The following is a 26,100-nucleotide window of genomic DNA, read 5'->3' as shown; positions in this document are numbered from 1 at the left end:
GCGCCTGGAGAAAGTGCGAGTCGGCGCCTTCACCTTAATGTCAGAACGCGAAAATTGCACTAGTAGCTTTTTTTCAAGCAAGTTCTGTTCGTCCGTTCTCCGTAATCGTTTGGTATCTGATTAAACTGACATACTCGCCTATGGCTTTCGTAAACGAAAATTTCATTGTGACCCCGACGTGATTTGAACACGCAACCTTCTGATCTGGAGTCAGACGCGCTACCGTTGCGCCACGGAGTCGACGCTGCTTTGGTCTTGTCGTGAATAGGTTCCTCGAACACTTACTGTACCGTTCAAACCTAAGAAATAATGACAGTAGGATCCACGAGACACTCGTCCCAGATGTACTTGCTCTGGCGGGGGTGTAACTCAGTGGTAGAGTGTCTGCTTCGCATGCAGAAAGTCCTGGGTTCAAATCCCAGCTCCTCCAATTTTTGTTTCTCCGTGCAGCAGTACATGAAAACTTTTGCCTATCACCATATTCTACAAAATTCAGTGTACAAGATTCTTCCCCCAAGCAAGTGGATTTCGTACAGTTCGACCTCATGGCGGGAGGACGATGACCTGCAAGACCCTGGGCTGCGATCCCCCCCCCCCCCCCCCATTGAAATGTTGCTCCAAAGCCTTCGGTATGGCGTTCAGGGTGCATCTCAAACATGTATTTGCAACTCACCGCGACAATCGTCATTTGTTTTTTCGAGATACTGAAAAATGAAGGGGGCACCCGGGATTGAACCGGGGACCTCTCGATCTGCAGTCGAATGCTCTACGACTGAGCTATACCCCCTTTCACGATCTTTCCGTTCCCATAACTTAAGGAAAAATATTATACTCTGCCTGGCTAAAGACGTCTAATCGAGCAAAATATTGCGTAATCATTATCTCTCAGTTATATATTAGCGTTAAACGATATAAATATCAAAAATACTAGACACTTCGCGCCTGGAGAAAGTGCGAGTCGGCGCCTTCACCTTAATGTCAGAACGCGAAAATTGCACTAGTAGCTTTTTTTCAAGCAAGTTCTGTTCGTCCGTTCTCCGTAATCGTTTGGTATCTGATTAAACTGACATACTCGCCTATGGCTTTCGTAAACGAAAATTTCATTGTGACCCCGACGTGATTTGAACACGCAACCTTCTGATCTGGAGTCAGACGCGCTACCGTTGCGCCACGGAGTCGACGCTGCTTTGGTCTTGTCGTGAATAGGTTCCTCGAACACTTACTGTACCGTTCAAACCTAAGAAATAATGACAGTAGGATCCACGAGACACTCGTCCCAGATGTACTTGCTCTGGCGGGGGTGTAACTCAGTGGTAGAGTGTCTGCTTCGCATGCAGAAAGTCCTGGGTTCAAATCCCAGCTCCTCCAATTTTTGTTTCTCCGTGCAGCAGTACATGAAAACTTTTGCCTATCACCATATTCTACAAAATTCAGTGTACAAGATTCTTCCCCCAAGCAAGTGGATTTCGTACAGTTCGACCTCATGGCGGGAGGACGATGACCTGCAAGACCCTGGGCTGCGATCCCCCCCCATTGAAATGTTGCTCCAAAGCCTTCGGTATGGCGTTCAGGGTGCATCTCAAACATGTATTTGCAACTCACCGCGACAATCGTCATTTGTTTTTTCGAGATACTGAAAAATGAAGGGGGCACCCGGGATTGAACCGGGGACCTCTCGATCTGCAGTCGAATGCTCTACGACTGAGCTATACCCCCTTTCACGATCTTTCCGTTCCCATAACTTAAGGAAAAATATTATACTCTGCCTGGCTAAAGACGTCTAATCGAGCAAAATATTGCGTAATCATTATCTCTCAGTTATATATTAGCGTTAAACGATATAAATATCAAAAATACTAGACACTTCGCGCCTGGAGAAAGTGCGAGTCGGCGCCTTCACCTTAATGTCAGAACGCGAAAATTGCACTAGTAGCTTTTTTTCAAGCAAGTTCTGTTCGTCCGTTCTCCGTAATCGTTTGGTATCTGATTAAACTGACATACTCGCCTATGGCTTTCGTAAACGAAAATTTCATTGTGACCCCGACGTGATTTGAACACGCAACCTTCTGATCTGGAGTCAGACGCGCTACCGTTGCGCCACGGAGTCGACGCTGCTTTGGTCTTGTCGTGAATAGGTTCCTCGAACACTTACTGTACCGTTCAAACCTAAGAAATAATGACAGTAGGATCCACGAGACACTCGTCCCAGATGTACTTGCTCTGGCGGGGGTGTAACTCAGTGGTAGAGTGTCTGCTTCGCATGCAGAAAGTCCTGGGTTCAAATCCCAGCTCCTCCAATTTTTGTTTCTCCGTGCAGCAGTACATGAAAACTTTTGCCTATCACCATATTCTACAAAATTCAGTGTACAAGATTCTTCCCCCAAGCAAGTGGATTTCGTACAGTTCGACCTCATGGCGGGAGGACGATGACCTGCAAGACCCTGGGCTGCGATCCCCCCCCCCCCCCCCCATTGAAATGTTGCTCCAAAGCCTTCGGTATGGCGTTCAGGGTGCATCTCAAACATGTATTTGCAACTCACCGCGACAATCGTCATTTGTTTTTTCGAGATACTGAAAAATGAAGGGGGCACCCGGGATTGAACCGGGGACCTCTCGATCTGCAGTCGAATGCTCTACGACTGAGCTATACCCCCTTTCACGATCTTTCCGTTCCCATAACTTAAGGAAAAATATTATACTCTGCCTGGCTAAAGACGTCTAATCGAGCAAAATATTGCGTAATCATTATCTCTCAGTTATATATTAGCGTTAAACGATATAAATATCAAAAATACTAGACACTTCGCGCCTGGAGAAAGTGCGAGTCGGCGCCTTCACCTTAATGTCAGAACGCGAAAATTGCACTAGTAGCTTTTTTTCAAGCAAGTTCTGTTCGTCCGTTCTCCGTAATCGTTTGGTATCTGATTAAACTGACATACTCGCCTATGGCTTTCGTAAACGAAAATTTCATTGTGACCCCGACGTGATTTGAACACGCAACCTTCTGATCTGGAGTCAGACGCGCTACCGTTGCGCCACGGAGTCGACGCTGCTTTGGTCTTGTCGTGAATAGGTTCCTCGAACACTTACTGTACCGTTCAAACCTAAGAAATAATGACAGTAGGATCCACGAGACACTCGTCCCAGATGTACTTGCTCTGGCGGGGGTGTAACTCAGTGGTAGAGTGTCTGCTTCGCATGCAGAAAGTCCTGGGTTCAAATCCCAGCTCCTCCAATTTTTGTTTCTCCGTGCAGCAGTACATGAAAACTTTTGCCTATCACCATATTCTACAAAATTCAGTGTACAAGATTCTTCCCCCAAGCAAGTGGATTTCGTACAGTTCGACCTCATGGCGGGAGGACGATGACCTGCAAGACCCTGGGCTGCGATCCCCCCCCATTGAAATGTTGCTCCAAAGCCTTCGGTATGGCGTTCAGGGTGCATCTCAAACATGTATTTGCAACTCACCGCGACAATCGTCATTTGTTTTTTCGAGATACTGAAAAATGAAGGGGGCACCCGGGATTGAACCGGGGACCTCTCGATCTGCAGTCGAATGCTCTACGACTGAGCTATACCCCCTTTCACGATCTTTCCGTTCCCATAACTTAAGGAAAAATATTATACTCTGCCTGGCTAAAGACGTCTAATCGAGCAAAATATTGCGTAATCATTATCTCTCAGTTATATATTAGCGTTAAACGATATAAATATCAAAAATACTAGACACTTCGCGCCTGGAGAAAGTGCGAGTCGGCGCCTTCACCTTAATGTCAGAACGCGAAAATTGCACTAGTAGCTTTTTTTCAAGCAAGTTCTGTTCGTCCGTTCTCCGTAATCGTTTGGTATCTGATTAAACTGACATACTCGCCTATGGCTTTCGTAAACGAAAATTTCATTGTGACCCCGACGTGATTTGAACACGCAACCTTCTGATCTGGAGTCAGACGCGCTACCGTTGCGCCACGGAGTCGACGCTGCTTTGGTCTTGTCGTGAATAGGTTCCTCGAACACTTACTGTACCGTTCAAACCTAAGAAATAATGACAGTAGGATCCACGAGACACTCGTCCCAGATGTACTTGCTCTGGCGGGGGTGTAACTCAGTGGTAGAGTGTCTGCTTCGCATGCAGAAAGTCCTGGGTTCAAATCCCAGCTCCTCCAATTTTTGTTTCTCCGTGCAGCAGTACATGAAAACTTTTGCCTATCACCATATTCTACAAAATTCAGTGTACAAGATTCTTCCCCCAAGCAAGTGGATTTCGTACAGTTCGACCTCATGGCGGGAGGACGATGACCTGCAAGACCCTGGGCTGCGATCCCCCCCCCCCCCCCCATTGAAATGTTGCTCCAAAGCCTTCGGTATGGCGTTCAGGGTGCATCTCAAACATGTATTTGCAACTCACCGCGACAATCGTCATTTGTTTTTTCGAGATACTGAAAAATGAAGGGGGCACCCGGGATTGAACCGGGGACCTCTCGATCTGCAGTCGAATGCTCTACGACTGAGCTATACCCCCTTTCACGATCTTTCCGTTCCCATAACTTAAGGAAAAATATTATACTCTGCCTGGCTAAAGACGTCTAATCGAGCAAAATATTGCGTAATCATTATCTCTCAGTTATATATTAGCGTTAAACGATATAAATATCAAAAATACTAGACACTTCGCGCCTGGAGAAAGTGCGAGTCGGCGCCTTCACCTTAATGTCAGAACGCGAAAATTGCACTAGTAGCTTTTTTTCAAGCAAGTTCTGTTCGTCCGTTCTCCGTAATCGTTTGGTATCTGATTAAACTGACATACTCGCCTATGGCTTTCGTAAACGAAAATTTCATTGTGACCCCGACGTGATTTGAACACGCAACCTTCTGATCTGGAGTCAGACGCGCTACCGTTGCGCCACGGAGTCGACGCTGCTTTGGTCTTGTCGTGAATAGGTTCCTCGAACACTTACTGTACCGTTCAAACCTAAGAAATAATGACAGTAGGATCCACGAGACACTCGTCCCAGATGTACTTGCTCTGGCGGGGGTGTAACTCAGTGGTAGAGTGTCTGCTTCGCATGCAGAAAGTCCTGGGTTCAAATCCCAGCTCCTCCAATTTTTGTTTCTCCGTGCAGCAGTACATGAAAACTTTTGCCTATCACCATATTCTACAAAATTCAGTGTACAAGATTCTTCCCCCAAGCAAGTGGATTTCGTACAGTTCGACCTCATGGCGGGAGGACGATGACCTGCAAGACCCTGGGCTGCGATCCCCCCCCATTGAAATGTTGCTCCAAAGCCTTCGGTATGGCGTTCAGGGTGCATCTCAAACATGTATTTGCAACTCACCGCGACAATCGTCATTTGTTTTTTCGAGATACTGAAAAATGAAGGGGGCACCCGGGATTGAACCGGGGACCTCTCGATCTGCAGTCGAATGCTCTACGACTGAGCTATACCCCCTTTCACGATCTTTCCGTTCCCATAACTTAAGGAAAAATATTATACTCTGCCTGGCTAAAGACGTCTAATCGAGCAAAATATTGCGTAATCATTATCTCTCAGTTATATATTAGCGTTAAACGATATAAATATCAAAAATACTAGACACTTCGCGCCTGGAGAAAGTGCGAGTCGGCGCCTTCACCTTAATGTCAGAACGCGAAAATTGCACTAGTAGCTTTTTTTCAAGCAAGTTCTGTTCGTCCGTTCTCCGTAATCGTTTGGTATCTGATTAAACTGACATACTCGCCTATGGCTTTCGTAAACGAAAATTTCATTGTGACCCCGACGTGATTTGAACACGCAACCTTCTGATCTGGAGTCAGACGCGCTACCGTTGCGCCACGGAGTCGACGCTGCTTTGGTCTTGTCGTGAATAGGTTCCTCGAACACTTACTGTACCGTTCAAACCTAAGAAATAATGACAGTAGGATCCACGAGACACTCGTCCCAGATGTACTTGCTCTGGCGGGGGTGTAACTCAGTGGTAGAGTGTCTGCTTCGCATGCAGAAAGTCCTGGGTTCAAATCCCAGCTCCTCCAATTTTTGTTTCTCCGTGCAGCAGTACATGAAAACTTTTGCCTATCACCATATTCTACAAAATTCAGTGTACAAGATTCTTCCCCCAAGCAAGTGGATTTCGTACAGTTCGACCTCATGGCGGGAGGACGATGACCTGCAAGACCCTGGGCTGCGATCCCCCCCCCCCCCCCCCCATTGAAATGTTGCTCCAAAGCCTTCGGTATGGCGTTCAGGGTGCATCTCAAACATGTATTTGCAACTCACCGCGACAATCGTCATTTGTTTTTTCGAGATACTGAAAAATGAAGGGGGCACCCGGGATTGAACCGGGGACCTCTCGATCTGCAGTCGAATGCTCTACGACTGAGCTATACCCCCTTTCACGATCTTTCCGTTCCCATAACTTAAGGAAAAATATTATACTCTGCCTGGCTAAAGACGTCTAATCGAGCAAAATATTGCGTAATCATTATCTCTCAGTTATATATTAGCGTTAAACGATATAAATATCAAAAATACTAGACACTTCGCGCCTGGAGAAAGTGCGAGTCGGCGCCTTCACCTTAATGTCAGAACGCGAAAATTGCACTAGTAGCTTTTTTTCAAGCAAGTTCTGTTCGTCCGTTCTCCGTAATCGTTTGGTATCTGATTAAACTGACATACTCGCCTATGGCTTTCGTAAACGAAAATTTCATTGTGACCCCGACGTGATTTGAACACGCAACCTTCTGATCTGGAGTCAGACGCGCTACCGTTGCGCCACGGAGTCGACGCTGCTTTGGTCTTGTCGTGAATAGGTTCCTCGAACACTTACTGTACCGTTCAAACCTAAGAAATAATGACAGTAGGATCCACGAGACACTCGTCCCAGATGTACTTGCTCTGGCGGGGGTGTAACTCAGTGGCAGAGTGTCTGCTTCGCATGCAGAAAGTCCTGGGTTCAAATCCCAGCTCCTCCAATTTTTGTTTCTCCGTGCAGCAGTACATGAAAACTTTTGCCTATCACCATATTCTACAAAATTCAGTGTACAAGATTCTTCCCCCAAGCAAGTGGATTTCGTACAGTTCGACCTCATGGCGGGAGGACGATGACCTGCAAGACCCTGGGCTGCGATCCCCCCCCATTGAAATGTTGCTCCAAAGCCTTCGGTATGGCGTTCAGGGTGCATCTCAAACATGTATTTGCAACTCACCGCGACAATCGTCATTTGTTTTTTCGAGATACTGAAAAATGAAGGGGGCACCCGGGATTGAACCGGGGACCTCTCGATCTGCAGTCGAATGCTCTACGACTGAGCTATACCCCCTTTCACGATCTTTCCGTTCCCATAACTTAAGGAAAAATATTATACTCTGCCTGGCTAAAGACGTCTAATCGAGCAAAATATTGCGTAATCATTATCTCTCAGTTATATATTAGCGTTAAACGATATAAATATCAAAAATACTAGACACTTCGCGCCTGGAGAAAGTGCGAGTCGGCGCCTTCACCTTAATGTCAGAACGCGAAAATTGCACTAGTAGCTTTTTTTCAAGCAAGTTCTGTTCGTCCGTTCTCCGTAATCGTTTGGTATCTGATTAAACTGACATACTCGCCTATGGCTTTCGTAAACGAAAATTTCATTGTGACCCCGACGTGATTTGAACACGCAACCTTCTGATCTGGAGTCAGACGCGCTACCGTTGCGCCACGGAGTCGACGCTGCTTTGGTCTTGTCGTGAATAGGTTCCTCGAACACTTACTGTACCGTTCAAACCTAAGAAATAATGACAGTAGGATCCACGAGACACTCGTCCCAGATGTACTTGCTCTGGCGGGGGTGTAACTCAGTGGTAGAGTGTCTGCTTCGCATGCAGAAAGTCCTGGGTTCAAATCCCAGCTCCTCCAATTTTTGTTTCTCCGTGCAGCAGTACATGAAAACTTTTGCCTATCACCATATTCTACAAAATTCAGTGTACAAGATTCTTCCCCCAAGCAAGTGGATTTCGTACAGTTCGACCTCATGGCGGGAGGACGATGACCTGCAAGACCCTGGGCTGCGATCCCCCCCCATTGAAATGTTGCTCCAAAGCCTTCGGTATGGCGTTCAGGGTGCATCTCAAACATGTATTTGCAACTCACCGCGACAATCGTCATTTGTTTTTTCGAGATACTGAAAAATGAAGGGGGCACCCGGGATTGAACCGGGGACCTCTCGATCTGCAGTCGAATGCTCTACGACTGAGCTATACCCCCTTTCACGATCTTTCCGTTCCCATAACTTAAGGAAAAATATTATACTCTGCCTGGCTAAAGACGTCTAATCGAGCAAAATATTGCGTAATCATTATCTCTCAGTTATATATTAGCGTTAAACGATATAAATATCAAAAATACTAGACACTTCGCGCCTGGAGAAAGTGCGAGTCGGCGCCTTCACCTTAATGTCAGAACGCGAAAATTGCACTAGTAGCTTTTTTTCAAGCAAGTTCTGTTCGTCCGTTCTCCGTAATCGTTTGGTATCTGATTAAACTGACATACTCGCCTATGGCTTTCGTAAACGAAAATTTCATTGTGACCCCGACGTGATTTGAACACGCAACCTTCTGATCTGGAGTCAGACGCGCTACCGTTGCGCCACGGAGTCGACGCTGCTTTGGTCTTGTCGTGAATAGGTTCCTCGAACACTTACTGTACCGTTCAAACCTAAGAAATAATGACAGTAGGATCCACGAGACACTCGTCCCAGATGTACTTGCTCTGGCGGGGGTGTAACTCAGTGGTAGAGTGTCTGCTTCGCATGCAGAAAGTCCTGGGTTCAAATCCCAGCTCCTCCAATTTTTGTTTCTCCGTGCAGCAGTACATGAAAACTTTTGCCTATCACCATATTCTACAAAATTCAGTGTACAAGATTCTTCCCCCAAGCAAGTGGATTTCGTACAGTTCGACCTCATGGCGGGAGGACGATGACCTGCAAGACCCTGGGCTGCGATCCCCCCCCATTGAAATGTTGCTCCAAAGCCTTCGGTATGGCGTTCAGGGTGCATCTCAAACATGTATTTGCAACTCACCGCGACAATCGTCATTTGTTTTTTCGAGATACTGAAAAATGAAGGGGGCACCCGGGATTGAACCGGGGACCTCTCGATCTGCAGTCGAATGCTCTACGACTGAGCTATACCCCCTTTCACGATCTTTCCGTTCCCATAACTTAAGGAAAAATATTATACTCTGCCTGGCTAAAGACGTCTAATCGAGCAAAATATTGCGTAATCATTATCTCTCAGTTATATATTAGCGTTAAACGATATAAATATCAAAAATACTAGACACTTCGCGCCTGGAGAAAGTGCGAGTCGGCGCCTTCACCTTAATGTCAGAACGCGAAAATTGCACTAGTAGCTTTTTTTCAAGCAAGTTCTGTTCGTCCGTTCTCCGTAATCGTTTGGTATCTGATTAAACTGACATACTCGCCTATGGCTTTCGTAAACGAAAATTTCATTGTGACCCCGACGTGATTTGAACACGCAACCTTCTGATCTGGAGTCAGACGCGCTACCGTTGCGCCACGGAGTCGACGCTGCTTTGGTCTTGTCGTGAATAGGTTCCTCGAACACTTACTGTACCGTTCAAACCTAAGAAATAATGACAGTAGGATCCACGAGACACTCGTCCCAGATGTACTTGCTCTGGCGGGGGTGTAACTCAGTGGTAGAGTGTCTGCTTCGCATGCAGAAAGTCCTGGGTTCAAATCCCAGCTCCTCCAATTTTTGTTTCTCCGTGCAGCAGTACATGAAAACTTTTGCCTATCACCATATTCTACAAAATTCAGTGTACAAGATTCTTCCCCCAAGCAAGTGGATTTCGTACAGTTCGACCTCATGGCGGGAGGACGATGACCTGCAAGACCCTGGGCTGCGATCCCCCCCCATTGAAATGTTGCTCCAAAGCCTTCGGTATGGCGTTCAGGGTGCATCTCAAACATGTATTTGCAACTCACCGCGACAATCGTCATTTGTTTTTTCGAGATACTGAAAAATGAAGGGGGCACCCGGGATTGAACCGGGGACCTCTCGATCTGCAGTCGAATGCTCTACGACTGAGCTATACCCCCTTTCACGATCTTTCCGTTCCCATAACTTAAGGAAAAATATTATACTCTGCCTGGCTAAAGACGTCTAATCGAGCAAAATATTGCGTAATCATTATCTCTCAGTTATATATTAGCGTTAAACGATATAAATATCAAAAATACTAGACACTTCGCGCCTGGAGAAAGTGCGAGTCGGCGCCTTCACCTTAATGTCAGAACGCGAAAATTGCACTAGTAGCTTTTTTTCAAGCAAGTTCTGTTCGTCCGTTCTCCGTAATCGTTTGGTATCTGATTAAACTGACATACTCGCCTATGGCTTTCGTAAACGAAAATTTCATTGTGACCCCGACGTGATTTGAACACGCAACCTTCTGATCTGGAGTCAGACGCGCTACCGTTGCGCCACGGAGTCGACGCTGCTTTGGTCTTGTCGTGAATAGGTTCCTCGAACACTTACTGTACCGTTCAAACCTAAGAAATAATGACAGTAGGATCCACGAGACACTCGTCCCAGATGTACTTGCTCTGGCGGGGGTGTAACTCAGTGGTAGAGTGTCTGCTTCGCATGCAGAAAGTCCTGGGTTCAAATCCCAGCTCCTCCAATTTTTGTTTCTCCGTGCAGCAGTACATGAAAACTTTTGCCTATCACCATATTCTACAAAATTCAGTGTACAAGATTCTTCCCCCAAGCAAGTGGATTTCGTACAGTTCGACCTCATGGCGGGAGGACGATGACCTGCAAGACCCTGGGCTGCGATCCCCCCCCCCCCCCCCCCATTGAAATGTTGCTCCAAAGCCTTCGGTATGGCGTTCAGGGTGCATCTCAAACATGTATTTGCAACTCACCGCGACAATCGTCATTTGTTTTTTCGAGATACTGAAAAATGAAGGGGGCACCCGGGATTGAACCGGGGACCTCTCGATCTGCAGTCGAATGCTCTACGACTGAGCTATACCCCCTTTCACGATCTTTCCGTTCCCATAACTTAAGGAAAAATATTATACTCTGCCTGGCTAAAGACGTCTAATCGAGCAAAATATTGCGTAATCATTATCTCTCAGTTATATATTAGCGTTAAACGATATAAATATCAAAAATACTAGACACTTCGCGCCTGGAGAAAGTGCGAGTCGGCGCCTTCACCTTAATGTCAGAACGCGAAAATTGCACTAGTAGCTTTTTTTCAAGCAAGTTCTGTTCGTCCGTTCTCCGTAATCGTTTGGTATCTGATTAAACTGACATACTCGCCTATGGCTTTCGTAAACGAAAATTTCATTGTGACCCCGACGTGATTTGAACACGCAACCTTCTGATCTGGAGTCAGACGCGCTACCGTTGCGCCACGGAGTCGACGCTGCTTTGGTCTTGTCGTGAATAGGTTCCTCGAACACTTACTGTACCGTTCAAACCTAAGAAATAATGACAGTAGGATCCACGAGACACTCGTCCCAGATGTACTTGCTCTGGCGGGGGTGTAACTCAGTGGCAGAGTGTCTGCTTCGCATGCAGAAAGTCCTGGGTTCAAATCCCAGCTCCTCCAATTTTTGTTTCTCCGTGCAGCAGTACATGAAAACTTTTGCCTATCACCATATTCTACAAAATTCAGTGTACAAGATTCTTCCCCCAAGCAAGTGGATTTCGTACAGTTCGACCTCATGGCGGGAGGACGATGACCTGCAAGACCCTGGGCTGCGATCCCCCCCCATTGAAATGTTGCTCCAAAGCCTTCGGTATGGCGTTCAGGGTGCATCTCAAACATGTATTTGCAACTCACCGCGACAATCGTCATTTGTTTTTTCGAGATACTGAAAAATGAAGGGGGCACCCGGGATTGAACCGGGGACCTCTCGATCTGCAGTCGAATGCTCTACGACTGAGCTATACCCCCTTTCACGATCTTTCCGTTCCCATAACTTAAGGAAAAATATTATACTCTGCCTGGCTAAAGACGTCTAATCGAGCAAAATATTGCGTAATCATTATCTCTCAGTTATATATTAGCGTTAAACGATATAAATATCAAAAATACTAGACACTTCGCGCCTGGAGAAAGTGCGAGTCGGCGCCTTCACCTTAATGTCAGAACGCGAAAATTGCACTAGTAGCTTTTTTTCAAGCAAGTTCTGTTCGTCCGTTCTCCGTAATCGTTTGGTATCTGATTAAACTGACATACTCGCCTATGGCTTTCGTAAACGAAAATTTCATTGTGACCCCGACGTGATTTGAACACGCAACCTTCTGATCTGGAGTCAGACGCGCTACCGTTGCGCCACGGAGTCGACGCTGCTTTGGTCTTGTCGTGAATAGGTTCCTCGAACACTTACTGTACCGTTCAAACCTAAGAAATAATGACAGTAGGATCCACGAGACACTCGTCCCAGATGTACTTGCTCTGGCGGGGGTGTAACTCAGTGGTAGAGTGTCTGCTTCGCATGCAGAAAGTCCTGGGTTCAAATCCCAGCTCCTCCAATTTTTGTTTCTCCGTGCAGCAGTACATGAAAACTTTTGCCTATCACCATATTCTACAAAATTCAGTGTACAAGATTCTTCCCCCAAGCAAGTGGATTTCGTACAGTTCGACCTCATGGCGGGAGGACGATGACCTGCAAGACCCTGGGCTGCGATCCCCCCCCATTGAAATGTTGCTCCAAAGCCTTCGGTATGGCGTTCAGGGTGCATCTCAAACATGTATTTGCAACTCACCGCGACAATCGTCATTTGTTTTTTCGAGATACTGAAAAATGAAGGGGGCACCCGGGATTGAACCGGGGACCTCTCGATCTGCAGTCGAATGCTCTACGACTGAGCTATACCCCCTTTCACGATCTTTCCGTTCCCATAACTTAAGGAAAAATATTATACTCTGCCTGGCTAAAGACGTCTAATCGAGCAAAATATTGCGTAATCATTATCTCTCAGTTATATATTAGCGTTAAACGATATAAATATCAAAAATACTAGACACTTCGCGCCTGGAGAAAGTGCGAGTCGGCGCCTTCACCTTAATGTCAGAACGCGAAAATTGCACTAGTAGCTTTTTTTCAAGCAAGTTCTGTTCGTCCGTTCTCCGTAATCGTTTGGTATCTGATTAAACTGACATACTCGCCTATGGCTTTCGTAAACGAAAATTTCATTGTGACCCCGACGTGATTTGAACACGCAACCTTCTGATCTGGAGTCAGACGCGCTACCGTTGCGCCACGGAGTCGACGCTGCTTTGGTCTTGTCGTGAATAGGTTCCTCGAACACTTACTGTACCGTTCAAACCTAAGAAATAATGACAGTAGGATCCACGAGACACTCGTCCCAGATGTACTTGCTCTGGCGGGGGTGTAACTCAGTGGTAGAGTGTCTGCTTCGCATGCAGAAAGTCCTGGGTTCAAATCCCAGCTCCTCCAATTTTTGTTTCTCCGTGCAGCAGTACATGAAAACTTTTGCCTATCACCATATTCTACAAAATTCAGTGTACAAGATTCTTCCCCCAAGCAAGTGGATTTCGTACAGTTCGACCTCATGGCGGGAGGACGATGACCTGCAAGACCCTGGGCTGCGATCCCCCCCCCCCCCCCCCCATTGAAATGTTGCTCCAAAGCCTTCGGTATGGCGTTCAGGGTGCATCTCAAACATGTATTTGCAACTCACCGCGACAATCGTCATTTGTTTTTTCGAGATACTGAAAAATGAAGGGGGCACCCGGGATTGAACCGGGGACCTCTCGATCTGCAGTCGAATGCTCTACGACTGAGCTATACCCCCTTTCACGATCTTTCCGTTCCCATAACTTAAGGAAAAATATTATACTCTGCCTGGCTAAAGACGTCTAATCGAGCAAAATATTGCGTAATCATTATCTCTCAGTTATATATTAGCGTTAAACGATATAAATATCAAAAATACTAGACACTTCGCGCCTGGAGAAAGTGCGAGTCGGCGCCTTCACCTTAATGTCAGAACGCGAAAATTGCACTAGTAGCTTTTTTTCAAGCAAGTTCTGTTCGTCCGTTCTCCGTAATCGTTTGGTATCTGATTAAACTGACATACTCGCCTATGGCTTTCGTAAACGAAAATTTCATTGTGACCCCGACGTGATTTGAACACGCAACCTTCTGATCTGGAGTCAGACGCGCTACCGTTGCGCCACGGAGTCGACGCTGCTTTGGTCTTGTCGTGAATAGGTTCCTCGAACACTTACTGTACCGTTCAAACCTAAGAAATAATGACAGTAGGATCCACGAGACACTCGTCCCAGATGTACTTGCTCTGGCGGGGGTGTAACTCAGTGGCAGAGTGTCTGCTTCGCATGCAGAAAGTCCTGGGTTCAAATCCCAGCTCCTCCAATTTTTGTTTCTCCGTGCAGCAGTACATGAAAACTTTTGCCTATCACCATATTCTACAAAATTCAGTGTACAAGATTCTTCCCCCAAGCAAGTGGATTTCGTACAGTTCGACCTCATGGCGGGAGGACGATGACCTGCAAGACCCTGGGCTGCGATCCCCCCCCATTGAAATGTTGCTCCAAAGCCTTCGGTATGGCGTTCAGGGTGCATCTCAAACATGTATTTGCAACTCACCGCGACAATCGTCATTTGTTTTTTCGAGATACTGAAAAATGAAGGGGGCACCCGGGATTGAACCGGGGACCTCTCGATCTGCAGTCGAATGCTCTACGACTGAGCTATACCCCCTTTCACGATCTTTCCGTTCCCATAACTTAAGGAAAAATATTATACTCTGCCTGGCTAAAGACGTCTAATCGAGCAAAATATTGCGTAATCATTATCTCTCAGTTATATATTAGCGTTAAACGATATAAATATCAAAAATACTAGACACTTCGCGCCTGGAGAAAGTGCGAGTCGGCGCCTTCACCTTAATGTCAGAACGCGAAAATTGCACTAGTAGCTTTTTTTCAAGCAAGTTCTGTTCGTCCGTTCTCCGTAATCGTTTGGTATCTGATTAAACTGACATACTCGCCTATGGCTTTCGTAAACGAAAATTTCATTGTGACCCCGACGTGATTTGAACACGCAACCTTCTGATCTGGAGTCAGACGCGCTACCGTTGCGCCACGGAGTCGACGCTGCTTTGGTCTTGTCGTGAATAGGTTCCTCGAACACTTACTGTACCGTTCAAACCTAAGAAATAATGACAGTAGGATCCACGAGACACTCGTCCCAGATGTACTTGCTCTGGCGGGGGTGTAACTCAGTGGTAGAGTGTCTGCTTCGCATGCAGAAAGTCCTGGGTTCAAATCCCAGCTCCTCCAATTTTTGTTTCTCCGTGCAGCAGTACATGAAAACTTTTGCCTATCACCATATTCTACAAAATTCAGTGTACAAGATTCTTCCCCCAAGCAAGTGGATTTCGTACAGTTCGACCTCATGGCGGGAGGACGATGACCTGCAAGACCCTGGGCTGCGATCCCCCCCCATTGAAATGTTGCTCCAAAGCCTTCGGTATGGCGTTCAGGGTGCATCTCAAACATGTATTTGCAACTCACCGCGACAATCGTCATTTGTTTTTTCGAGATACTGAAAAATGAAGGGGGCACCCGGGATTGAACCGGGGACCTCTCGATCTGCAGTCGAATGCTCTACGACTGAGCTATACCCCCTTTCACGATCTTTCCGTTCCCATAACTTAAGGAAAAATATTATACTCTGCCTGGCTAAAGACGTCTAATCGAGCAAAATATTGCGTAATCATTATCTCTCAGTTATATATTAGCGTTAAACGATATAAATATCAAAAATACTAGACACTTCGCGCCTGGAGAAAGTGCGAGTCGGCGCCTTCACCTTAATGTCAGAACGCGAAAATTGCACTAGTAGCTTTTTTTCAAGCAAGTTCTGTTCGTCCGTTCTCCGTAATCGTTTGGTATCTGATTAAACTGACATACTCGCCTATGGCTTTCGTAAACGAAAATTTCATTGTGACCCCGACGTGATTTGAACACGCAACCTTCTGATCTGGAGTCAGACGCGCTACCGTTGCGCCACGGAGTCGACGCTGCTTTGGTCTTGTCGTGAATAGGTTCCTCGAACACTTACTGTACCGTTCAAACCTAAGAAATAATGACAGTAGGATCCACGAGACACTCGTCCCAGATGTACTTGCTCTGGCGGGGGTGTAACTCAGTGGTAGAGTGTCTGCTTCGCATGCAGAAAGTCCTGGGTTCAAATCCCAGCTCCTCCAATTTTTGTTTCTCCGTGCAGCAGTACATGAAAACTTTTGCCTATCACCATATTCTACAAAATTCAGTGTACAAGATTCTTCCCCCAAGCAAGTGGATTTCGTACAGTTCGACCTCATGGCGGGAGGACGATGACCTGCAAGACCCTGGGCTGCGATCCCCCCCCATTGAAATGTTGCTCCAAAGCCTTCGGTATGGCGTTCAGGGTGCATCTCAAACATGTATTTGCAACTCACCGCGACAATCGTCATTTGTTTTTTCGAGATACTGAAAAATGAAGGGGGCACCCGGGATTGAACCGGGGACCTCTCGATCTGCAGTCGAATGCTCTACGACTGAGCTATACCCCCTTTCACGATCTTTCCGTTCCCATAACTTAAGGAAAAATATTATACTCTGCCTGGCTAAAGACGTCTAATCGAGCAAAATATTGCGTAATCATTATCTCTCAGTTATATATTAGCGTTAAACGATATAAATATCAAAAATACTAGACACTTCGCGCCTGGAGAAAGTGCGAGTCGGCGCCTTCACCTTAATGTCAGAACGCGAAAATTGCACTAGTAGCTTTTTTTCAAGCAAGTTCTGTTCGTCCGTTCTCCGTAATCGTTTGGTATCTGATTAAACTGACATACTCGCCTATGGCTTTCGTAAACGAAAATTTCATTGTGACCCCGACGTGATTTGAACACGCAACCTTCTGATCTGGAGTCAGACGCGCTACCGTTGCGCCACGGAGTCGACGCTGCTTTGGTCTTGTCGTGAATAGGTTCCTCGAACACTTACTGTACCGTTCAAACCTAAGAAATAATGACAGTAGGATCCACGAGACACTCGTCCCAGATGTACTTGCTCTGGCGGGGGTGTAACTCAGTGGTAGAGTGTCTGCTTCGCATGCAGAAAGTCCTGGGTTCAAATCCCAGCTCCTCCAATTTTTGTTTCTCCGTGCAGCAGTACATGAAAACTTTTGCCTATCACCATATTCTACAAAATTCAGTGTACAAGATTCTTCCCCCAAGCAAGTGGATTTCGTACAGTTCGACCTCATGGCGGGAGGACGATGACCTGCAAGACCCTGGGCTGCGATCCCCCCCCATTGAAATGTTGCTCCAAAGCCTTCGGTATGGCGTTCAGGGTGCATCTCAAACATGTATTTGCAACTCACCGCGACAATCGTCATTTGTTTTTTCGAGATACTGAAAAATGAAGGGGGCACCCGGGATTGAACCGGGGACCTCTCGATCTGCAGTCGAATGCTCTACGACTGAGCTATACCCCCTTTCACGATCTTTCCGTTCCCATAACTTAAGGAAAAATATTATACTCTGCCTGGCTAAAGACGTCTAATCGAGCAAAATATTGCGTAATCATTATCTCTCAGTTATATATTAGCGTTAAACGATATAAATATCAAAAATACTAGACACTTCGCGCCTGGAGAAAGTGCGAGTCGGCGCCTTCACCTTAATGTCAGAACGCGAAAATTGCACTAGTAGCTTTTTTTCAAGCAAGTTCTGTTCGTCCGTTCTCCGTAATCGTTTGGTATCTGATTAAACTGACATACTCGCCTATGGCTTTCGTAAACGAAAATTTCATTGTGACCCCGACGTGATTTGAACACGCAACCTTCTGATCTGGAGTCAGACGCGCTACCGTTGCGCCACGGAGTCGACGCTGCTTTGGTCTTGTCGTGAATAGGTTCCTCGAACACTTACTGTACCGTTCAAACCTAAGAAATAATGACAGTAGGATCCACGAGACACTCGTCCCAGATGTACTTGCTCTGGCGGGGGTGTAACTCAGTGGTAGAGTGTCTGCTTCGCATGCAGAAAGTCCTGGGTTCAAATCCCAGCTCCTCCAATTTTTGTTTCTCCGTGCAGCAGTACATGAAAACTTTTGCCTATCACCATATTCTACAAAATTCAGTGTACAAGATTCTTCCCCCAAGCAAGTGGATTTCGTACAGTTCGACCTCATGGCGGGAGGACGATGACCTGCAAGACCCTGGGCTGCGATCCCCCCCCATTGAAATGTTGCTCCAAAGCCTTCGGTATGGCGTTCAGGGTGCATCTCAAACATGTATTTGCAACTCACCGCGACAATCGTCATTTGTTTTTTCGAGATACTGAAAAATGAAGGGGGCACCCGGGATTGAACCGGGGACCTCTCGATCTGCAGTCGAATGCTCTACGACTGAGCTATACCCCCTTTCACGATCTTTCCGTTCCCATAACTTAAGGAAAAATATTATACTCTGCCTGGCTAAAGACGTCTAATCGAGCAAAATATTGCGTAATCATTATCTCTCAGTTATATATTAGCGTTAAACGATATAAATATCAAAAATACTAGACACTTCGCGCCTGGAGAAAGTGCGAGTCGGCGCCTTCACCTTAATGTCAGAACGCGAAAATTGCACTAGTAGCTTTTTTTCAAGCAAGTTCTGTTCGTCCGTTCTCCGTAATCGTTTGGTATCTGATTAAACTGACATACTCGCCTATGGCTTTCGTAAACGAAAATTTCATTGTGACCCCGACGTGATTTGAACACGCAACCTTCTGATCTGGAGTCAGACGCGCTACCGTTGCGCCACGGAGTCGACGCTGCTTTGGTCTTGTCGTGAATAGGTTCCTCGAACACTTACTGTACCGTTCAAACCTAAGAAATAATGACAGTAGGATCCACGAGACACTCGTCCCAGATGTACTTGCTCTGGCGGGGGTGTAACTCAGTGGTAGAGTGTCTGCTTCGCATGCAGAAAGTCCTGGGTTCAAATCCCAGCTCCTCCAATTTTTGTTTCTCCGTGCAGCAGTACATGAAAACTTTTGCCTATCACCATATTCTACAAAATTCAGTGTACAAGATTCTTCCCCCAAGCAAGTGGATTTCGTACAGTTCGACCTCATGGCGGGAGGACGATGACCTGCAAGACCCTGGGCTGCGATCCCCCCCCATTGAAATGTTGCTCCAAAGCCTTCGGTATGGCGTTCAGGGTGCATCTCAAACATGTATTTGCAACTCACCGCGACAATCGTCATTTGTTTTTTCGAGATACTGAAAAATGAAGGGGGCACCCGGGATTGAACCGGGGACCTCTCGATCTGCAGTCGAATGCTCTACGACTGAGCTATACCCCCTTTCACGATCTTTCCGTTCCCATAACTTAAGGAAAAATATTATACTCTGCCTGGCTAAAGACGTCTAATCGAGCAAAATATTGCGTAATCATTATCTCTCAGTTATATATTAGCGTTAAACGATATAAATATCAAAAATACTAGACACTTCGCGCCTGGAGAAAGTGCGAGTCGGCGCCTTCACCTTAATGTCAGAACGCGAAAATTGCACTAGTAGCTTTTTTTCAAGCAAGTTCTGTTCGTCCGTTCTCCGTAATCGTTTGGTATCTGATTAAACTGACATACTCGCCTATGGCTTTCGTAAACGAAAATTTCATTGTGACCCCGACGTGATTTGAACACGCAACCTTCTGATCTGGAGTCAGACGCGCTACCGTTGCGCCACGGAGTCGACGCTGCTTTGGTCTTGTCGTGAATAGGTTCCTCGAACACTTACTGTACCGTTCAAACCTAAGAAATAATGACAGTAGGATCCACGAGACACTCGTCCCAGATGTACTTGCTCTGGCGGGGGTGTAACTCAGTGGTAGAGTGTCTGCTTCGCATGCAGAAAGTCCTGGGTTCAAATCCCAGCTCCTCCAATTTTTGTTTCTCCGTGCAGCAGTACATGAAAACTTTTGCCTATCACCATATTCTACAAAATTCAGTGTACAAGATTCTTCCCCCAAGCAAGTGGATTTCGTACAGTTCGACCTCATGGCGGGAGGACGATGACCTGCAAGACCCTGGGCTGCGATCCCCCCCCATTGAAATGTTGCTCCAAAGCCTTCGGTATGGCGTTCAGGGTGCATCTCAAACATGTATTTGCAACTCACCGCGACAATCGTCATTTGTTTTTTCGAGATACTGAAAAATGAAGGGGGCACCCGGGATTGAACCGGGGACCTCTCGATCTGCAGTCGAATGCTCTACGACTGAGCTATACCCCCTTTCACGATCTTTCCGTTCCCATAACTTAAGGAAAAATATTATACTCTGCCTGGCTAAAGACGTCTAATCGAGCAAAATATTGCGTAATCATTATCTCTCAGTTATATATTAGCGTTAAACGATATAAATATCAAAAATACTAGACACTTCGCGCCTGGAGAAAGTGCGAGTCGGCGCCTTCACCTTAATGTCAGAACGCGAAAATTGCACTAGTAGCTTTTTTTCAAGCAAGTTCTGTTCGTCCGTTCTCCGTAATCGTTTGGTATCTGATTAAACTGACATACTCGCCTATGGCTTTCGTAAACGAAAATTTCATTGTGACCCCGACGTGATTTGAACACGCAACCTTCTGATCTGGAGTCAGACGCGCTACCGTTGCGCCACGGAGTCGACGCTGCTTTGGTCTTGTCGTGAATAGGTTCCTCGAACACTTACTGTACCGTTCAAACCTAAGAAATAATGACAGTAGGATCCACGAGACACTCGTCCCAGATGTACTTGCTCTGGCGGGGGTGTAACTCAGTGGTAGAGTGTCTGCTTCGCATGCAGAAAGTCCTGGGTTCAAATCCCAGCTCCTCCAATTTTTGTTTCTCCGTGCAGCAGTACATGAAAACTTTTGCCTATCACCATATTCTACAAAATTCAGTGTACAAGATTCTTCCCCCAAGCAAGTGGATTTCGTACAGTTCGACCTCATGGCGGGAGGACGATGACCTGCAAGACCCTGGGCTGCGATCCCCCCCCATTGAAATGTTGCTCCAAAGCCTTCGGTATGGCGTGCTGAGTGAATCTCAATATTTCGCGCAGTCAGATTGCTGACATTTTTCATACACCCTATGCCTGTAACCGAGCGGCAGCGAGCGGCAGTCGAGCAAAGTCAGCGAAGTCAGGAATTTTCAAATGTTGATCGATATGGGCAATCAGCCGACAGCCAAGTCAGGAATTTTCAAATGTTGATCGATATGGGCAATCAAATGTTGATCGATATGGACAATCAGCCGACAGCCAAGTCAGGAATTTTCAAATGTTGATCGATATGGGCAATGAGCCGAATGCCAGGTAGATAAACCAGATGACCTGTGAAACTGTTGAAGCTTTGAATTCATACTAATTCATCGGCAGCGAGCGGCAGTCGAGCAAAGTCAGCCAAGTCAGGAATTTTCAAATGTTGATCGATATGGGCAATCAGCCGACAGCCAAGTCAGGAATTTTCAAATGTTGATCGATATGGGCAATCAAATGTTGATCGATATGGACAATCAGCCGACAGCCAAGTCAGGAATTTTCAAATGTTGATCGATATGGGCAATGAGCCGAATGCCAGGTAGATAAACCAGATGACCTGTGAAACTGTTGAAGCTTTGAATTCATACTAATTCATCATATTTCGGGGCTTCAGTGACTCTTGTATGTGCACGGCGGTCTTTCCTTTTAAATCCCTATTGTTAGCGTGTCCTTACTTTATTATCTGTGGAAATATGTGGAAATGCGATCTATTTATTTTTTTTCTGTTATGTTTCAGGTGGCTTATTTGTGCACTGTGAATTTTGGTTTGCCTTGGCTGTTGTCTTATCCTTCCCAAATAAGACAGTATATCTTGCTGACCATGTCTTTAAGTATTTGGGGCTGCCTTGACAAATCATCACGGCTGTAATATGTACACACCTTGGTGCTCAAAAAGAAGGGTAAACAGAAAAATTTAAGATGGGAGTGAATCGGCTTAGTTGTTTTATGAAAATTACGGCAAATCTAAATATGGATGGTCGGCCAGGAATCTGAATCACCCTGTTCCAGACTAATAGTTCATTTTGTTAGCTTTGTACGCATTTAAATAGAAATAGAACAGGGTCATCACCAGCAAGATTAGAACTACTTGGAACATATTAAAAATGTGACAGTCTAAAGTAACTTTGATAAGGGGGAAATTATTTAAAGGTAGGTAAAGAACTGATCAAACCTAGTCCCACAGTTGTAAACATTTTCATCACATTTCTTTTGGCTAACTAGCTGATATTTTAGGTCTCAACACTTTGTTACAGGTCAGTTCACAGCTTCCAAAGAAACGTGTTCTGAATACTGTTGCTAACCGTATTAGTAAACTTTCCATGAAAGAGTTTTCTGACACAGTGCCGTTCATAACACCGGTTTCATTTTCTTGGAATTAGCTCGTGTGTGGTCACGCTAATGACAGTGGCCGAGTGTAGGCGATACTGCTGCTGTGAGTGTCAGCAATACATCGATCGTGGGCCCTTAAATAAACTCGTCGTCGACAGGACTACTTGACGTGACAGTCCATTAACACAACGACGTTAGATGTCATACACAAGTGTTATCTTCTGCTGTAATTTATTTATCTCCAAAATGAATCACATCATCAAGCATGGCGATTATATCGTCAGGTCTATTGTGCACAGTACCATTTGATGACCAAAGTTGGCAGCGACATGTATCAGAATATAGGGTGGTTATAATTAAACATACAGGCCTGAAACACAAGCATCAGTGTGTATTACAGTTGCAGACAGTTAACATAGGTATAGACAAGGTGTGCAGCGCATTACTTGTAAAACTGTTTTGTCAAAGAAACGGCAATAGCGCTGCTGGTCTTTGCGAGTATAGACGATTTAAACTAATACGGAGAGGTGCTCCTTCTACACTGGGGTTGACGAACATGATTCGGAAGTTTGAATGAACTGGCGATCTGCGAACTGCTCCTGCGAGAGGCCGACGGCCAATTTCGTCACAAAATGTTGTAGAATTTACTGCTGACAGAGCTGAGAATGCTGGACGCATTGTGCGATTTCCACGCAGTGAACGATCTGCGTCATGACATCTGAACGTTCCATGGTCCACCGTCGTTTCGGGCAGCAGAATAGGCATCTCTAGTGCGATTCCAGGCTGTCGCAATGCAGATAACAGTCACATTGAGCAACATTTGTAACCTGGAACGTCAACATAGTACCCAGTTAACAAATGTCATCCTCTTACGTAGAAATTAAAGTTTAGTTTTAGCCACCTGTCTTAGCAATTCCAGTGACCTGTACCGGTGCAGTACCAGGGAGACGACACGCAAAGTATGTGCGGATGCACCGTAGTGAGACAGTCGGTACGAAATGCATTGGAAATATTATTTAATTAGACGTCTGTAGAAACAATAATTTCAAATCACATTTCATTCAATTAATATTAGCACGTCTTAATCTTAGAATTTAAGCAGCAATTTAGTTTTCTGATCAAAAAACAGCATAATGTATGAAGTCCGTCTATAATGTGATAGATTATTTTATTAAAACTGCATTATTTGTATGGTACATGCATGTGTTTCTACACGCCCTGCTGATACACCCGACTTGAACATTATTTGCACGAGCGAATGCAAAAGTGCGCTTGGCACGCAAACTTTGTAGGAGAATGTATACTTTGTAGTATTCTGGTTTTCCTGTAACTACAACACTTATGACATTCATGCTCCTCCAACACGAACTGGCACAGATTATCCGTGATATACATTCTTGATGACTAGCTTCAAAAATCATGATATACACAGTCTGGATAGCTGATTTGCAAAATCTAATTACTCTGAATACAATTGCCGTGTCGAGATCTTCGTGTTCATTATACATACAGGGGTTGGACAAAAACACGGGAAACACCACGAGAAGCGCGTTGTAGAACACAAATGCAGATGTCAGCCAAGTCTCGAGGTTGCACTGTTGTATTTCCCCACAAATGGAACCTGTGCAATGTCCTCAGTACGCTGCAAGTGTCGGTCGGGGTCAGAGCAGTGTAGTGTGTAGTTGTAAGCGTTTTTTGTTGGAGATGAGTAAATTCGAAAATGGGCAAGGTGGGTGGTGCCGAAGTGTTCGTTGTTTGAATAGACACAGTATCGAACATTTACACCGCATAGAGGCATGAACCATGAACCATGAACCATGAACCATGGACCTTGGCGTTGGTGGGGAGGCTTGCGTGCCTCAGCGATACAGATAGCCGTACCGTAGGTGTAACCACAACGGAGGGGTATCTGTTGAGAGGCCAGACAAACGTGTGGTTCCTGAAGAGGGGCAGCAGCCTTTTCAGTAGTTGCAAGGGCAAAAGTCTGGATGATTGACTGATCTGGCCTTGTAACAATAACCAAAACGACCTTGCTGTGCTGGTACTGCGAACGGCTGAAAGCAAGGGGAAACTACAGCCGTAATTTTTCCCGAGGGCATGCAGCTTTACTGTACGATTACATGATGATGGCGTCCTCTTGGGTAAAATATTCCGGAGGTAAAATAGTCCCCCATTCGGATCTCCGGGCGGGGACTACTCAAGAGGATGTCGTTATCAGGAGAAAGAAAACTGGCGTTCTACGGATCGGAGCGTGGAATGTCAGATCCCTTAATCGGGCAGGTAGGTTAGAAAATTTAAAAAGGGAAATGGATAGGTTGAAGTTAGATATAGTGGGAATTAGTGAAGTTCGGTGGGAGGAGGAACAAGACTTCTGGTCAGGTGACTACAGGGTTATAAACACAAAATCAAATAGGGGTAATGCAGGAGTAGGTTTAATAATGAATAGGAAAATAGGAATGCGGGTAAGCTACTACAAACAGCATAGTGAACGCATTATTGTGGCCAAGATAGATACGAAGCCCACACCTACTACAGTAGTACAAGTTTATATGCCAACTAGCTCTGCAGATGACGAAGAAATTGAAGAAATGTATGATGAAATAAAAGAAATTATTCAGATTGTGAAGGGAGACGAAAATTTAATAGTCATGGGTGACTGGAATTCAAGTGTAGGAAAAGGGAGAGAAGGAAACATAGTAGGTGAACATGGATTGGGAAACAGAAATGAAAGAGGAAGCCGCCTGGTAGAATTTTGCACAGAGCACAACATAATCATAACTAACACTTGGTTTAAGAATCATGAAAGAAGGTTGTATACATGGAAGAACCCTGGAGATACTAAAAGGTATCAGATAGATTATATAATGGTAAGACAGAGATTTAGGAACCAGGTTTTAAATTGTAAGACGTTTCCAGGGGCAGATGTGGACTCTGACCACAATCTATTGGTTATGACCCGTAGATTAAAACTGAAGAAACTGCAAAAAGGTGGGAATTTAAGGAGATGGGATCTGGATAAACTGACTAAACCAGAGGTTGTACAGAGTTTCAGGGAGAGCATAAGGGAACAATTGACAGGAATGGGGGAAAGAAATACAGTAGAAGAAGAATGGGTAGCTTTGAGGGATGAAGTAGTGAAGGCAGCAGAGGATCAAGTAGGTAAAAAGACGACGGCTAGTAGAAATCCTTGGGTAACAGAAGAAATATTGAATTTAATTGATGAAAGGAGAAAATATAAAAATGCAGTAAATTAAGGAGGCAAAAAGAATACAAACGTCTAAAAAATGAGATCGACAGGAAGTGCAAAATGGCTAAGCAGGGATGGCTAGACGACAAATGTAAGGATGTAGAGGCTTATCTCACTAGGGGTAAGATAGATACTGCCAACAGGAAAATTAAAGAGACCTTTGGAGATAAGAGAACCACTTGTATGAATATCAAGAGCTCAGATGGAAACTCAGTTCTAAGCAAAGAAGGGAAAGCAGACAGGTGGAAGGAGTATATAGAGGGTCTATACAAGGGCGCTGTACTTGAGGACAATATTATGGAAATGGAAGAGGATGTAGATGAAGATGAAATGGGAGATACGATACTGCGTGAAGAGTTTGACAGAGCACTGAAAGACCTGAGTCGAAACAAGG

General features: G+C 45.5%; 68 non-coding genes across 68 annotated transcripts; 23 read left to right on the top strand and 45 right to left on the bottom strand.

The window, feature by feature from the left end:
- Window positions 1–168: 168 nt before the first annotated feature.
- Window positions 169–240, bottom strand: Trnaw-cca. Its single transcript has one exon. It is a non-coding gene; the product is annotated as a tRNA-Trp (tRNA).
- Window positions 241–358: 118 nt separating this feature from the next.
- Trnaa-cgc lies at window positions 359–430 on the top strand. The gene has a single exon. It is a non-coding gene; the product is annotated as a tRNA-Ala (tRNA).
- Window positions 431–715: 285 nt separating this feature from the next.
- Window positions 716–787, bottom strand: Trnac-gca. Its single transcript has one exon. It is a non-coding gene; the product is annotated as a tRNA-Cys (tRNA).
- Window positions 788–1,106: 319 nt separating this feature from the next.
- Trnaw-cca lies at window positions 1,107–1,178 on the bottom strand. Its single transcript has one exon. It is a non-coding gene; the product is annotated as a tRNA-Trp (tRNA).
- Window positions 1,179–1,296: 118 nt separating this feature from the next.
- Window positions 1,297–1,368, top strand: Trnaa-cgc. The gene has a single exon. It is a non-coding gene; the product is annotated as a tRNA-Ala (tRNA).
- Window positions 1,369–1,644: 276 nt separating this feature from the next.
- On the bottom strand, window positions 1,645–1,716 carry Trnac-gca. Its single transcript has one exon. It is a non-coding gene; the product is annotated as a tRNA-Cys (tRNA).
- A 319-nt stretch (window positions 1,717–2,035) lies between these two features.
- Window positions 2,036–2,107, bottom strand: Trnaw-cca. Its single transcript has one exon. It is a non-coding gene; the product is annotated as a tRNA-Trp (tRNA).
- Window positions 2,108–2,225: 118 nt separating this feature from the next.
- Trnaa-cgc lies at window positions 2,226–2,297 on the top strand. Its single transcript has one exon. It is a non-coding gene; the product is annotated as a tRNA-Ala (tRNA).
- Window positions 2,298–2,582: 285 nt separating this feature from the next.
- Window positions 2,583–2,654, bottom strand: Trnac-gca. Its single transcript has one exon. It is a non-coding gene; the product is annotated as a tRNA-Cys (tRNA).
- A 319-nt stretch (window positions 2,655–2,973) lies between these two features.
- On the bottom strand, window positions 2,974–3,045 carry Trnaw-cca. Its single transcript has one exon. It is a non-coding gene; the product is annotated as a tRNA-Trp (tRNA).
- A 118-nt stretch (window positions 3,046–3,163) lies between these two features.
- Trnaa-cgc lies at window positions 3,164–3,235 on the top strand. Its single transcript has one exon. It is a non-coding gene; the product is annotated as a tRNA-Ala (tRNA).
- Window positions 3,236–3,511: 276 nt separating this feature from the next.
- Trnac-gca lies at window positions 3,512–3,583 on the bottom strand. The gene has a single exon. It is a non-coding gene; the product is annotated as a tRNA-Cys (tRNA).
- Window positions 3,584–3,902: 319 nt separating this feature from the next.
- Trnaw-cca lies at window positions 3,903–3,974 on the bottom strand. The gene has a single exon. It is a non-coding gene; the product is annotated as a tRNA-Trp (tRNA).
- Window positions 3,975–4,092: 118 nt separating this feature from the next.
- Trnaa-cgc lies at window positions 4,093–4,164 on the top strand. Its single transcript has one exon. It is a non-coding gene; the product is annotated as a tRNA-Ala (tRNA).
- Window positions 4,165–4,448: 284 nt separating this feature from the next.
- Window positions 4,449–4,520, bottom strand: Trnac-gca. The gene has a single exon. It is a non-coding gene; the product is annotated as a tRNA-Cys (tRNA).
- A 319-nt stretch (window positions 4,521–4,839) lies between these two features.
- Trnaw-cca lies at window positions 4,840–4,911 on the bottom strand. The gene has a single exon. It is a non-coding gene; the product is annotated as a tRNA-Trp (tRNA).
- A 118-nt stretch (window positions 4,912–5,029) lies between these two features.
- On the top strand, window positions 5,030–5,101 carry Trnaa-cgc. Its single transcript has one exon. It is a non-coding gene; the product is annotated as a tRNA-Ala (tRNA).
- Window positions 5,102–5,377: 276 nt separating this feature from the next.
- Trnac-gca lies at window positions 5,378–5,449 on the bottom strand. Its single transcript has one exon. It is a non-coding gene; the product is annotated as a tRNA-Cys (tRNA).
- Window positions 5,450–5,768: 319 nt separating this feature from the next.
- Window positions 5,769–5,840, bottom strand: Trnaw-cca. Its single transcript has one exon. It is a non-coding gene; the product is annotated as a tRNA-Trp (tRNA).
- A 118-nt stretch (window positions 5,841–5,958) lies between these two features.
- On the top strand, window positions 5,959–6,030 carry Trnaa-cgc. The gene has a single exon. It is a non-coding gene; the product is annotated as a tRNA-Ala (tRNA).
- A 286-nt stretch (window positions 6,031–6,316) lies between these two features.
- Trnac-gca lies at window positions 6,317–6,388 on the bottom strand. The gene has a single exon. It is a non-coding gene; the product is annotated as a tRNA-Cys (tRNA).
- Window positions 6,389–6,707: 319 nt separating this feature from the next.
- Window positions 6,708–6,779, bottom strand: Trnaw-cca. The gene has a single exon. It is a non-coding gene; the product is annotated as a tRNA-Trp (tRNA).
- A 118-nt stretch (window positions 6,780–6,897) lies between these two features.
- On the top strand, window positions 6,898–6,969 carry Trnaa-cgc. The gene has a single exon. It is a non-coding gene; the product is annotated as a tRNA-Ala (tRNA).
- A 276-nt stretch (window positions 6,970–7,245) lies between these two features.
- On the bottom strand, window positions 7,246–7,317 carry Trnac-gca. Its single transcript has one exon. It is a non-coding gene; the product is annotated as a tRNA-Cys (tRNA).
- Window positions 7,318–7,636: 319 nt separating this feature from the next.
- On the bottom strand, window positions 7,637–7,708 carry Trnaw-cca. The gene has a single exon. It is a non-coding gene; the product is annotated as a tRNA-Trp (tRNA).
- A 118-nt stretch (window positions 7,709–7,826) lies between these two features.
- On the top strand, window positions 7,827–7,898 carry Trnaa-cgc. The gene has a single exon. It is a non-coding gene; the product is annotated as a tRNA-Ala (tRNA).
- A 276-nt stretch (window positions 7,899–8,174) lies between these two features.
- Trnac-gca lies at window positions 8,175–8,246 on the bottom strand. The gene has a single exon. It is a non-coding gene; the product is annotated as a tRNA-Cys (tRNA).
- A 319-nt stretch (window positions 8,247–8,565) lies between these two features.
- Trnaw-cca lies at window positions 8,566–8,637 on the bottom strand. The gene has a single exon. It is a non-coding gene; the product is annotated as a tRNA-Trp (tRNA).
- A 118-nt stretch (window positions 8,638–8,755) lies between these two features.
- Window positions 8,756–8,827, top strand: Trnaa-cgc. The gene has a single exon. It is a non-coding gene; the product is annotated as a tRNA-Ala (tRNA).
- A 276-nt stretch (window positions 8,828–9,103) lies between these two features.
- Window positions 9,104–9,175, bottom strand: Trnac-gca. The gene has a single exon. It is a non-coding gene; the product is annotated as a tRNA-Cys (tRNA).
- A 319-nt stretch (window positions 9,176–9,494) lies between these two features.
- Window positions 9,495–9,566, bottom strand: Trnaw-cca. Its single transcript has one exon. It is a non-coding gene; the product is annotated as a tRNA-Trp (tRNA).
- Window positions 9,567–9,684: 118 nt separating this feature from the next.
- Window positions 9,685–9,756, top strand: Trnaa-cgc. The gene has a single exon. It is a non-coding gene; the product is annotated as a tRNA-Ala (tRNA).
- A 276-nt stretch (window positions 9,757–10,032) lies between these two features.
- Trnac-gca lies at window positions 10,033–10,104 on the bottom strand. Its single transcript has one exon. It is a non-coding gene; the product is annotated as a tRNA-Cys (tRNA).
- Window positions 10,105–10,423: 319 nt separating this feature from the next.
- Trnaw-cca lies at window positions 10,424–10,495 on the bottom strand. Its single transcript has one exon. It is a non-coding gene; the product is annotated as a tRNA-Trp (tRNA).
- A 118-nt stretch (window positions 10,496–10,613) lies between these two features.
- On the top strand, window positions 10,614–10,685 carry Trnaa-cgc. Its single transcript has one exon. It is a non-coding gene; the product is annotated as a tRNA-Ala (tRNA).
- Window positions 10,686–10,971: 286 nt separating this feature from the next.
- Window positions 10,972–11,043, bottom strand: Trnac-gca. Its single transcript has one exon. It is a non-coding gene; the product is annotated as a tRNA-Cys (tRNA).
- Window positions 11,044–11,362: 319 nt separating this feature from the next.
- Window positions 11,363–11,434, bottom strand: Trnaw-cca. Its single transcript has one exon. It is a non-coding gene; the product is annotated as a tRNA-Trp (tRNA).
- Window positions 11,435–11,552: 118 nt separating this feature from the next.
- On the top strand, window positions 11,553–11,624 carry Trnaa-cgc. The gene has a single exon. It is a non-coding gene; the product is annotated as a tRNA-Ala (tRNA).
- A 276-nt stretch (window positions 11,625–11,900) lies between these two features.
- Window positions 11,901–11,972, bottom strand: Trnac-gca. Its single transcript has one exon. It is a non-coding gene; the product is annotated as a tRNA-Cys (tRNA).
- A 319-nt stretch (window positions 11,973–12,291) lies between these two features.
- On the bottom strand, window positions 12,292–12,363 carry Trnaw-cca. The gene has a single exon. It is a non-coding gene; the product is annotated as a tRNA-Trp (tRNA).
- A 118-nt stretch (window positions 12,364–12,481) lies between these two features.
- On the top strand, window positions 12,482–12,553 carry Trnaa-cgc. The gene has a single exon. It is a non-coding gene; the product is annotated as a tRNA-Ala (tRNA).
- Window positions 12,554–12,829: 276 nt separating this feature from the next.
- Trnac-gca lies at window positions 12,830–12,901 on the bottom strand. The gene has a single exon. It is a non-coding gene; the product is annotated as a tRNA-Cys (tRNA).
- A 319-nt stretch (window positions 12,902–13,220) lies between these two features.
- On the bottom strand, window positions 13,221–13,292 carry Trnaw-cca. Its single transcript has one exon. It is a non-coding gene; the product is annotated as a tRNA-Trp (tRNA).
- Window positions 13,293–13,410: 118 nt separating this feature from the next.
- Window positions 13,411–13,482, top strand: Trnaa-cgc. The gene has a single exon. It is a non-coding gene; the product is annotated as a tRNA-Ala (tRNA).
- A 286-nt stretch (window positions 13,483–13,768) lies between these two features.
- On the bottom strand, window positions 13,769–13,840 carry Trnac-gca. The gene has a single exon. It is a non-coding gene; the product is annotated as a tRNA-Cys (tRNA).
- Window positions 13,841–14,159: 319 nt separating this feature from the next.
- Trnaw-cca lies at window positions 14,160–14,231 on the bottom strand. Its single transcript has one exon. It is a non-coding gene; the product is annotated as a tRNA-Trp (tRNA).
- A 118-nt stretch (window positions 14,232–14,349) lies between these two features.
- Window positions 14,350–14,421, top strand: Trnaa-cgc. Its single transcript has one exon. It is a non-coding gene; the product is annotated as a tRNA-Ala (tRNA).
- Window positions 14,422–14,697: 276 nt separating this feature from the next.
- On the bottom strand, window positions 14,698–14,769 carry Trnac-gca. The gene has a single exon. It is a non-coding gene; the product is annotated as a tRNA-Cys (tRNA).
- Window positions 14,770–15,088: 319 nt separating this feature from the next.
- Window positions 15,089–15,160, bottom strand: Trnaw-cca. Its single transcript has one exon. It is a non-coding gene; the product is annotated as a tRNA-Trp (tRNA).
- A 118-nt stretch (window positions 15,161–15,278) lies between these two features.
- Window positions 15,279–15,350, top strand: Trnaa-cgc. The gene has a single exon. It is a non-coding gene; the product is annotated as a tRNA-Ala (tRNA).
- A 276-nt stretch (window positions 15,351–15,626) lies between these two features.
- On the bottom strand, window positions 15,627–15,698 carry Trnac-gca. Its single transcript has one exon. It is a non-coding gene; the product is annotated as a tRNA-Cys (tRNA).
- Window positions 15,699–16,017: 319 nt separating this feature from the next.
- On the bottom strand, window positions 16,018–16,089 carry Trnaw-cca. The gene has a single exon. It is a non-coding gene; the product is annotated as a tRNA-Trp (tRNA).
- Window positions 16,090–16,207: 118 nt separating this feature from the next.
- Window positions 16,208–16,279, top strand: Trnaa-cgc. Its single transcript has one exon. It is a non-coding gene; the product is annotated as a tRNA-Ala (tRNA).
- A 276-nt stretch (window positions 16,280–16,555) lies between these two features.
- Trnac-gca lies at window positions 16,556–16,627 on the bottom strand. Its single transcript has one exon. It is a non-coding gene; the product is annotated as a tRNA-Cys (tRNA).
- Window positions 16,628–16,946: 319 nt separating this feature from the next.
- On the bottom strand, window positions 16,947–17,018 carry Trnaw-cca. The gene has a single exon. It is a non-coding gene; the product is annotated as a tRNA-Trp (tRNA).
- Window positions 17,019–17,136: 118 nt separating this feature from the next.
- On the top strand, window positions 17,137–17,208 carry Trnaa-cgc. Its single transcript has one exon. It is a non-coding gene; the product is annotated as a tRNA-Ala (tRNA).
- Window positions 17,209–17,484: 276 nt separating this feature from the next.
- Window positions 17,485–17,556, bottom strand: Trnac-gca. The gene has a single exon. It is a non-coding gene; the product is annotated as a tRNA-Cys (tRNA).
- A 319-nt stretch (window positions 17,557–17,875) lies between these two features.
- Window positions 17,876–17,947, bottom strand: Trnaw-cca. The gene has a single exon. It is a non-coding gene; the product is annotated as a tRNA-Trp (tRNA).
- A 118-nt stretch (window positions 17,948–18,065) lies between these two features.
- Trnaa-cgc lies at window positions 18,066–18,137 on the top strand. The gene has a single exon. It is a non-coding gene; the product is annotated as a tRNA-Ala (tRNA).
- A 276-nt stretch (window positions 18,138–18,413) lies between these two features.
- Trnac-gca lies at window positions 18,414–18,485 on the bottom strand. The gene has a single exon. It is a non-coding gene; the product is annotated as a tRNA-Cys (tRNA).
- Window positions 18,486–18,804: 319 nt separating this feature from the next.
- Window positions 18,805–18,876, bottom strand: Trnaw-cca. Its single transcript has one exon. It is a non-coding gene; the product is annotated as a tRNA-Trp (tRNA).
- A 118-nt stretch (window positions 18,877–18,994) lies between these two features.
- On the top strand, window positions 18,995–19,066 carry Trnaa-cgc. The gene has a single exon. It is a non-coding gene; the product is annotated as a tRNA-Ala (tRNA).
- A 276-nt stretch (window positions 19,067–19,342) lies between these two features.
- Window positions 19,343–19,414, bottom strand: Trnac-gca. Its single transcript has one exon. It is a non-coding gene; the product is annotated as a tRNA-Cys (tRNA).
- A 319-nt stretch (window positions 19,415–19,733) lies between these two features.
- Trnaw-cca lies at window positions 19,734–19,805 on the bottom strand. Its single transcript has one exon. It is a non-coding gene; the product is annotated as a tRNA-Trp (tRNA).
- Window positions 19,806–19,923: 118 nt separating this feature from the next.
- Trnaa-cgc lies at window positions 19,924–19,995 on the top strand. Its single transcript has one exon. It is a non-coding gene; the product is annotated as a tRNA-Ala (tRNA).
- Window positions 19,996–20,271: 276 nt separating this feature from the next.
- Window positions 20,272–20,343, bottom strand: Trnac-gca. The gene has a single exon. It is a non-coding gene; the product is annotated as a tRNA-Cys (tRNA).
- Window positions 20,344–20,662: 319 nt separating this feature from the next.
- Window positions 20,663–20,734, bottom strand: Trnaw-cca. Its single transcript has one exon. It is a non-coding gene; the product is annotated as a tRNA-Trp (tRNA).
- Window positions 20,735–20,852: 118 nt separating this feature from the next.
- On the top strand, window positions 20,853–20,924 carry Trnaa-cgc. Its single transcript has one exon. It is a non-coding gene; the product is annotated as a tRNA-Ala (tRNA).
- Window positions 20,925–26,100: the final 5,176 nt, after the last annotated feature.

Source organism: Schistocerca piceifrons, chromosome 3 (assembly GCF_021461385.2).
Source record: "Schistocerca piceifrons isolate TAMUIC-IGC-003096 chromosome 3, iqSchPice1.1, whole genome shotgun sequence".
In the NCBI taxonomy this organism is placed as follows: Eukaryota; Metazoa; Arthropoda; class Insecta; order Orthoptera; family Acrididae; genus Schistocerca; species Schistocerca piceifrons.
Note: the sequence above shows the minus strand (reverse complement) of the source record. Positions and strands in the feature narration are given on the sequence as shown.